The sequence below is a fragment of the Penaeus japonicus genome, unplaced genomic scaffold, assembly GCF_977035675.1.
Source record: "Penaeus japonicus unplaced genomic scaffold, GWHDUDI00000001_assembly GWHDUDI00000001, whole genome shotgun sequence".
In the NCBI taxonomy this organism is placed as follows: Eukaryota; Metazoa; Arthropoda; class Malacostraca; order Decapoda; family Penaeidae; genus Penaeus; species Penaeus japonicus.
This window is the reverse complement of record NW_028234403.1, coordinates 115,283-124,743: the sequence shown is the minus strand read 5'-3', so window position 1 is coordinate 124,743 and position 9,461 is coordinate 115,283. Positions and strand designations below refer to the sequence as shown.

Sequence of the window (9,461 nt, the reverse complement as noted above, 5' to 3'; positions counted from 1 at the left end):
TTGCCATCCGTTTGGTCTATGACCGACTTGCCTTTGCAGTAACTCATGCCACATCCACTGCTAATGGGCTTTGTTCTTTAAAATCTTTATTAGAGTGGACCAGGTAAACACATAAACTATGTGCAGTTCAAAGGTGTATTATTACAGAAGCATAGGCTGGGATTTAGCTGCTCTCAGCTTACGTTTGCCCCAAGGCTGCAACCTCCCTTAATTGTTACTTACCGGGGCTGATTTGGCGTTCACTGTATGGAGGGCTTGGTTTACATGCCAGAAGAAGGAAGTTTGAGCTGGAATGTCAAATAGTTGCCAAATAATAGCGCATCAAAGTTGGAAAAGTTGCTCTATTATTATGAAAGCAACTGAGCAAAAATATAACATTATCATAATCAGTATGTAATAAATCATGTTATTTATTGTGTATTTATAATTATGTAGAATATTGAGTATGAAAATAAAATTAATGTGAACTGCTAAGCCACAGCAGTGAAATGAAAATTTAGAATCCCGTGTTTCTTTCATTTTCATCTAGTACATGGCCCACTTTTCTGTCTCTCAGATTATCATGTAGATGTTTTGAACTGAACTGAATTATATAAAAATAATGTTCTAGAAATATAATTAAGCTTGTGTAATAGATGTAATATAGCCATGGATAAGATACTGCATGTGCCTTTTTTTATTATAGTCATCTATGTCGCTTTTACATTATATGGGAAAGGATTGCAGTTCAGCTTTAGAAGTTTTTTCATGGCCCACAGGTTTAAACGTAAGACAGCCTAGTATAATGTGTAGAACTTCAAGTAAACGGCACTGTTAAAGAGAAATAACATTTCGGCCATACTATAGCAAAACACAGTATATTTGAGTTTAGCATTATTAATCTTGGTAATAATAATTTGATTTTGATATAAGCATCTTCATGCCATTGGACAGTTCTCAAATTTCAATAACATTTTTATAGAATTCAGAACGTTGTATTAGCAGGAGTAGTTGCCTATAAGTATCTGGGCATTAATCCTTTATTTATGATCTGTGTAAAATGTCTTAACCTTCCTCCTTGTGTATCAGGGGAGAGAGCGCGAGTAATTGGGGATTTGGAGGAGGATTGTCACAAGTTTCTCAGATTGTGTCAGGAGGGCAGCAGATGCCGAAGCCTTAGTTATGAGAGACAAGTCAAAGTAAAAGAACAAACGAAGATATGGTAAGGCCTCTACTGTTAGTTTGTTAATCTGGTACTAGTAATATGCAGGTTAACTTATGTTTAGATAAGAATGATGTAAATATACTTAATAGAAACCTTTACTTTAGAAAATTTTGTAAGATAGGTAAAGCATGGACTGAATTGTTTACTGGGTAAAGAGGAAAGTAATAGGTTGGATTTTCTTTTCTTTCCTCTGCTTTTATCTCGGTATGCTGTCTGGGTTGTACTGTAACACTGTTATATTTTATATTCAGATGAAATTAATCTTTATTCAATGTGTTTTATTTCTTTTTCTTTTTTGATGCAACCCATCACCAGATACAATGAGTAGGAACAGCTACGATCAACGCAGTCTGATTTTAGTGATGCTACCGCAGTTGAGCTGCTTCCCGTCCTTCGTTGGCTTGTCTCATGCTCCGTCTCTCCTTCTTATGGAGCAATGCCGCAGGTATTGTCAACTACGGCTCACAAGGTCTGGCCAAATTGCAAGCTTTGGAGGATAAGGGGGAAGAGAAGAGTTGATGGTGGCTCAGGAGGGAGAAGAGATGCTAAAGGCCATGGTTCAGGACCTTACGGGGATGAGCAGGAACTTGGAGCAAAAGGAAGCAGTTGAAAGAGGAAGAGTGTAAAGCCCTGAGCTGAGTTCGATCTAAAGAGTGCAGATAACAGAACTTATGAAGACTTCTAAATCTAACATAGACAAAGGAATTTGATAGCAGAGATTCTTGTTCTTGGGTTGTCGTCAAAGGATGGACATGAGAGGTGCTAACAGGGGACGAGAAAAACTGTATGATATTGAGATTCGCCATTGCATGGATAGGGAGCTTAGCATGAAAGTGGAGGATGTTCAAAACCCCAAGGCACAGTGAAGGAACAATCCTCTGTACCAGATGGGACCTGTGTATGAGGATTTTCGCCCAGTTCTCTTCCGAAGAATAGTTTTAGGTTCTTTCGAAGCACTGGACCAGACTCATCTAGTCAGAAAGTACATAGGTCCAAAGATAGAAAGGAAAAACAATTTAGATGGAATTCACTAGGCAGCAATGATGGGGAGAAAGAAGAAAGAAAGAGAGTAACACCGTGAAGATCGGTTGAGTTGTCTAAGTTACGGGTCTCCTTCAGGAGTAGTCTGGTGTCTCTTCCTGGAATAGATTCCACACTGAAAGCCAGAAAATAACACAAGTGACCCTAGAACTATGATAACAGTGACCAGACTCTTCCGAAGTTAGCTGGACATTAAGTTGGTCGTACTCAACAGTGGAGTTTTCATGATAATCATGGTATGAGTAAGAGGAAATGACAGGTGGTTGGGTCAACAAGAGGAAATTCAAGCAGTGTGTTCAGTTTGGTGATCTCAGAAAATACATAACCTTCCTGGATGACTGTGGATGTTGGTACTTTAAAGAATGATTAGTAATGATTCCAGCAGTCATGCTTGGAGAAAGGTGAAGCTTGACGGCAAAAGTAACAGATATATCACTATCTCTAACAATTTGTTCTTTGGTACGATCTGACGGCCATGCATATGCCGTTGGATCGCCTGCATGAAGTCGATTCGCCTGCAAGGATGTCGTTAGCTATGCTCGGAATGTGAAGCAGATGAGCTTGATGATGAACTGGCTTGGTACAACGAGAGAGGGACAGGTGAGCAAAGGAGGCTGATCTATGATGTGGGATGTATTTAGCGTGATAATCATTAGTATGTTTTATCAGAAGTGATGCGATTTAGCCATGATTGTGACTATGGTTGGAGTTGTTCTTTGGCATTTTACCTGACTGTTATTCATGGCACTTCCTGCAATCTAGGGTGCTAAAGGACTGGAGCTCAGCCACATTTTGACACGCAGCCTGTGTAGTTGAATGGTCTCAGAAAGATGTTTGATATAATTATTATTCAGGTGTTGTGTGTGGTGTGTGTGTGTGTGTGTTGTGTGTGTGTGTTGTGTGTGTGTGAGTGTGTGTTGTGTGTGTGTGTGTGTGTGTGTGTGTGAGTGTGTGTGTGTGTGAGTCGTGTGTGGGTGTGTGAGTGTGTGTGTGTGGTGTGTGTGTGTGTGTGTGTTGTGTTGTGTGTGTTTGGTGTTTGTTTGTTTGATTTACAAAAACATTTCAATCTTACTGAGATAGCAAGATATATAAAAAAAATAGAAACTGGCTGGTGACTTTTTGTAACTGTGTTTTGAATCATCTCTCATATTTAGATATCTATGTTTTCTTTTTCTCTTTAAACAACATGAAAAACATGAAGAAAAGTATGGTAGAGGCTATAATGACTCATAGTCACAAACTACGTTTTGAAGCAGTCTGGGTGTCCTAGCAGGAAAATCTTAGTGTGAGAATGTCTTTGGGAAAAGAGCTGAACCATCTTAGCTCTATTGTTTACTAATACCCAATTAAGTGTCATAGAATCAGGAATGGAAAGAAAAAAGATTGCGGCTCTTTTGAATTAGTGATGACTGTAGTTTTTCTCTGAATTTAGTTTTCAAACAAGGTTGGGTGTCTGTGTTAGACAATACTCAAATGTATTTTTTAACAAACTTGTAGCTGGAATTTTTGTCATTCCTCTTTCTGCTGTTGTCTTCAGATGTTCAGTGTCTGTTCCTCTTCTCTCTGTGGTGTATGTTAATAACCTTTTGACAATCTGTTCTTATTGTAGAGTGCCACGAAAGACTTTTTGTTTTTGTATTTTATATTTGAAATTTATTGTTTTTTTTTATTTAATGTTCATATTTTGTTGTTATTATTGATCAGATGAAATGATTATGAATGCAATTATATCATTTCTGGGAACTTATTAAGGAATTAGAATCTGGGGGTACTCATTTGATGTCTAACATTAAAATTTAAATTAAAAACTAATAGTACTGTGGTGGGGGGAAGCATTTCAGTCGATCACATTATTCCACTAGGATGCATTATGATCACGGAGAAGCAGGAGCCCCTCCATAATGTAAACAGTATGCATAACCTTTATTATTTTGCAAAAATAGGTACTTGGGAAATCCGATATTCATTTCCAACTTGTTATTTCTCACAGGTTTGCGTGGCAGCTGGGAATGAGCAGCCGAAAGTCCATTGTGGAGTGGAATACCCCTCTCAGCAAGGAGTTCCAGCGGGTCAAGGTAGGTATGTCTGCGAGAGTAAGTTTGGGGCCTGACTGCCAGAGGGACAGGTGGCTTTCAGGTGTGTTCTGAATTTTTAATATACATGGCTTTGCTTTATTGATGGCAATAGGAAAATAAAGTGATAGCAGTTTTGTCGTTGGTTTCTTGATTGACTAGAAAGATTGAGATGAGGGTTTTGGTACAAGGTTGTTTTTGCAGGGGAGTTTAACGGGAAAGTTGTGTTTTAGTCGTTCATTATGTAATGGTCTTTCGTATGTTATGAGCAGTCGCAAATATGTATTGTTTGTTGTCTGACTTCATAGAAAATGTTTATGAAAAAGATATGATTAGTATCATAATGAATGTAAGGAGTTGAACAACTTCTTTTTTTATTATATAATCACATTTGATAGCCAATAAAATTCATGGTTTTCATGATATTTAATTAATGTGTATCTGAGTCATTATCATGATTAAAATTGGGACTAATTAATTTTGTACAAATATAAATTATTAGTATGTTATTTTCTTATTTACTTTTTCTTTTTCTTTTTTTGTTTTTGTTATTATTGTGTTTCACTCATCATGATGTACCATGGGAAGTTGAGTTTCAATATTTGCACTGTTTATATCTAAGTATGGAATGATGAATGTTTGAGCTCATAATATTTTTTTCTTTCTTTCATCCTTTCTGTTTTCTAGATGAACTTTTAGAGGTGCCACCCTTCTGTTCCCCCTCCCTCTTTGGTCATTATGCCCGAGATCACAATTCAAGCTGGGTTTAAGGATGTGCGGTTGTTAGAAGTTGTTTTCAGTTAAGTATGGTTGTGTAATCCTCCTTTTTTTAAAGCATCCCCTGACGATTATGTTTCAATGGAAGTTTTCTTGTTAGTTTTCATTTTTTATAATTCTAGGGTTTACTTATTTATTTGGTTGGAAACTCTTGTAAAAGTAACACTAGTGGCTCCTTGTCAGGGCCATCCTAGCGTGACATCCAGGATGGAAAAAGATGTATTGATCAAGGCGATACAAAGATGAATGGATAATGTTGCTTAATAATTTAGTAATCATGCATATTATGGTCATTAATCCCATAATGTGGGAAGTCCTGATCCTCTCACTTTTTCACAGCTGGGCTTATATTCAGAATTTGAAAAAAAAAACGTAAAAACATCCTTTGCAAATGAATCAGCAGTTTATACAAACTCACACATAAATATAAGAAGACGAAAGAAAAGAAAATTCATGGGACTTACCTTTGCTACTTTTTGTACTTGGGATGGGACAGAAAGGGCACTCTGCCCCATCCCAGTGCCACACTTTACACTTCTTGGTCCCTTATTTAGGCCAAACAATAACCTCCACCTCCCCCAGCTGACTATGTCTGATAAGCGTCTATCGCACTGTCAGGAGTCAGTGGTGAGAAAATCTGAAAACTGAATATACGTGCCTATATAAGATAAAGAACTTTTGTAAGGAAGAAGGATACGTTATTTATGTTTTTAACCAAGTTAGCACCTTTTATGGAGACAAGAAACGGATTTGAAGCCCTTCTGAAAATATTTATTATTTAACCAGTAGCGTAGTAGGCATGCACCAAGTCAATGATAGTTGTAAATAATTTTGATATAATATTTTTTTCTTTTTATTGTTTAGTAGATTGAGATTTTACAAAGCATTGATCATAATTTTCAGCAGCGATAGTATTTGAGATGAACATCATAAGGGGAATAGTTTATTACTGTGCGTAAGCTGTTGGAGCTCTTACTTTCTCGTGGATTAATTGTGTGTGGACTCTATGAAGACTCTACAATACATGAATCCTGCCCCATGGTTGCCAAATGGGCTATAAGTTTACCATGCAATCACCACAAAGAGCATATTTTCAATGAGTCACATTTTAAGAAACTGTGTTTACTTAGATTCATAATCAGTATGATTACGAAAGACTGGAAATGTATGTAATCATCATCTATTGTCATTGAATGAGGAATAAAGTGTTGATGTGTGAAATGTATATGTACCATTTTTGATGCAGATATTGTATGACAGATTTTTCATTCATTATGACTTATTTTATTGGTTTCTATATGTTATAGATTTCTGTCTGTCCATAGTTATATTTCTTTCAGGTTTCTTGCGAAAAAGTCTAGTGAGTTGCCTGAACCATACTAGTAGAGATCTTCTCTTGGTCAATTAATGGTGTATCCTGGATTTTACGAATAGGAGGTGAGCACCAGTCTCCCGGGGGCATGAGTGGGGCCTTGATGAAGAGCACGGACTGAGGTCAAGGATCTTTGCTTAGGACCTGGAATTGGGGCTGGATTGTGGACATCGCAGGGCCGGGTCTATTTCCGGGCTGGCCGTTTGCGCCGATACCCTCAGGGGAGGGATTCGAAGTGGTGTCAGGTGCGGGAAAGCATAAGCTTCTTCAGTATTGCAGAAGGAAAGATGGCATGGAATGAAGATAGACAGTAACTAACATGTTATTGGAGATAATATTTTGATAAAAGTCTCGAGTGTAATATTGTCTTAGATATTGTGAAGACTATTTTTGATATCTAGGATTTGCACTTGTGACAGGTTGCTACCAGCTGACTACATGATGGAACAAACAGTGAACTAGGGATCTACTATGTTAAGTCTGTCATCCAAGGGAATCTATTTAGCGGAGAGAGGGAAAGAACTATATATCACCCACACTACAGATGTACAAGGTAATGATGAAGAATAGACTATTTTGATAAGTATATATATTTTATGCTCGTATAATGGAAGGGAAAATAAAGCCTCTGTGATATTTTTTTTTATAATACTTAATCACTATTTATGTAGGGCATGTGTGGAATGTATTTAGCAAGAAAGTTGGTTCGACTGTATGCGCCAGAAGGGTTTTACATGGCTCAAAGGTGCTTATCTGCTGCCTATCTCCAAGGGCAGCTGTTCAATGTCACCCAACACTTCTATTTATGGGTTAGGTTACAGATCTGTTTGCTATGTTGTATTTATACATGATTTCTGTACTTGCAGCGTTTTGCTTAGTTGTGGATAGTGATTCACTTTATTGTATATAAATCCAGCTGTAAGGAATTGTTTGTGGAAACTTTGTCGGGCGTAAAAAATTGATTTGCCTTATTTTGTCAATAGAGAGAGTGCTATGATGTAGTTCCGCATAAGTGTGCGTCATCTACAGGTTCCATTCTCAAATGAATATTTATTTTTCTGTTTAGTAGAACTTGTTAGGAATTAAATCTGAATTTCTGGAAGCATTTCATAGCTTCATAGCTTTATTATTATTATTTTTTATCATTTCATAGGCATGAATAGATCAGGGTCGTATACAGCAGTTGCATTCTTGTGATAAAGTTTAAAAACACATAGTGATCTGGTTATTCAGGATCATTAAACTTTGATTGTCTGTAAGGTTTTACATTTATAATATTCATATTGACGTTCATCTTCAGCCTCTAGATGTGGCAGAACACAGAGTGTGTTGGTCTGCGTAGCACAGCGACCTAGTAAGCTATATGGGTCCTGACAGCTGCTGGGGATATCTTCATTAAGGGGTTGGGGCTCTTGCAAAATTCGCTTCATTGGTTCACATTGGGAGCAGCTGGATTTGCATAGATTGGTATGGAAGAAACATGTTTGATTTCATCTAAGATAGCATTCAATGCCTATTGTTTATGCACTCAAATATGTACTCTTCTAATGCATGTTGTAGTTCATTCCTTCTCTATTCTTACTTTCTCATTTTTATTCATAGTGATTTTTTTTTTTGTGGATTTAATTGTTAAAAAAAATACCATGATATTAATGAGTAAATATCCACTTCAGTATTACATCAAAGTAATGGGTTGTTAATTTGATCATTTTCCTAAATCTATATTATAGTTGATTGTATGATTTATGTTTTTCACTGTAAGGGCAAAGAAAAAAAAATATATATATATATTGATTGCTATATATTTATTTTGAATACATGGTTAACTGCCAAGGTGTAGTTCTATTGGAGTAATGATAGTTGTGGCAGACACAACTTTTTTTTTCTGTAAATTCCATTTATTATATATTGATTTCCCCAGAAATCCAAAATCGAACTGCTTTTTCAGCTTTTTTATGGATATTTAAATATAAAAAATGCATACTCCAATCTTATGCTTACTTTTATAAGCATTTTGTAGGTTTTATGTATCATCAACAAATTATTTATAATCAGCATCAGAGTTTGTAATAATAACTCCCAATATTAAAGCAAATTTTTTGTGACAGGGGACATACATCTATGCCACCTCTCCTGTGGGACAGAAGTGGTCGGGGTGTGATTACTCGCGGTGAGGTGTACATGCGTCAGGGACCCCTTACGCCACCCAGTCGAATCCTCCCACCAGCCTGGATACAAGTAGACCCAAACTCCTATCAAAGGGAATGCTGTGTTCGAATGGTATTGATGTGTTTCCCGTTTTGGATTTTTGTGAGAAAATGATCCCTTTCCATCTGGGTTGTTATTTGATCAATTGAAAAGAAATCATTTGTGGAATTAATTATCTTTCTTTCTTTCTTTAGATATAAGATTGCCTATTTTAGTGGTTTGCCTACACTTTAGGTCTATGTTCGGGACGAAATTCACATGGTTTGGGGAGTAGACTCAAGCCGTCGTGTTTAGTTCGAAGAAGCTATCTTCCCTGAAGTACCCATTGGATTGTCTTGGGTTGCCTGTTATGGTCTCTTAGCTATGATCTCTCCATCAGGTAAAGAAAGAGTTTGATTAGAGACAAACATTACTGCAACAGTAAATACAACTGCCTGCCAGCCCTCTGGTATGGTATGCTTGTGTCTGACATATAGTTTGAGAAGAGGAATTTTAATACTGTTTAAAAAACTCCTCATTTTGTTTGCAGTTGAAGAATGATGTGTAGCTTCTGACTCCCAATGGTGGAGATCTTCAAGCGAATAGGGTCACTGAAACTAATTACATTGGAGATGGAGTGGGAGAAGGTACCAGGTTCTTGCAAAAAATATCAGGTAATTGACGTCATTGTCTGTACACGATAGATATGAATATATATATATATATATATATATATATTATATTATATAATCATATATATAGTATATATATATATATATATTACTATATATTTATTATATGTATATTT

General features: G+C 36.6%; 1 pseudogene; it reads left to right on the top strand.

Moving 5' to 3' along the window:
- Nucleotides 1–9,214, top strand: part of LOC147472438 (uncharacterized) — a 10,680-nt pseudogene extending 1,466 nt beyond the window's left edge.
- Nucleotides 9,215–9,461: the final 247 nt, after the last annotated feature.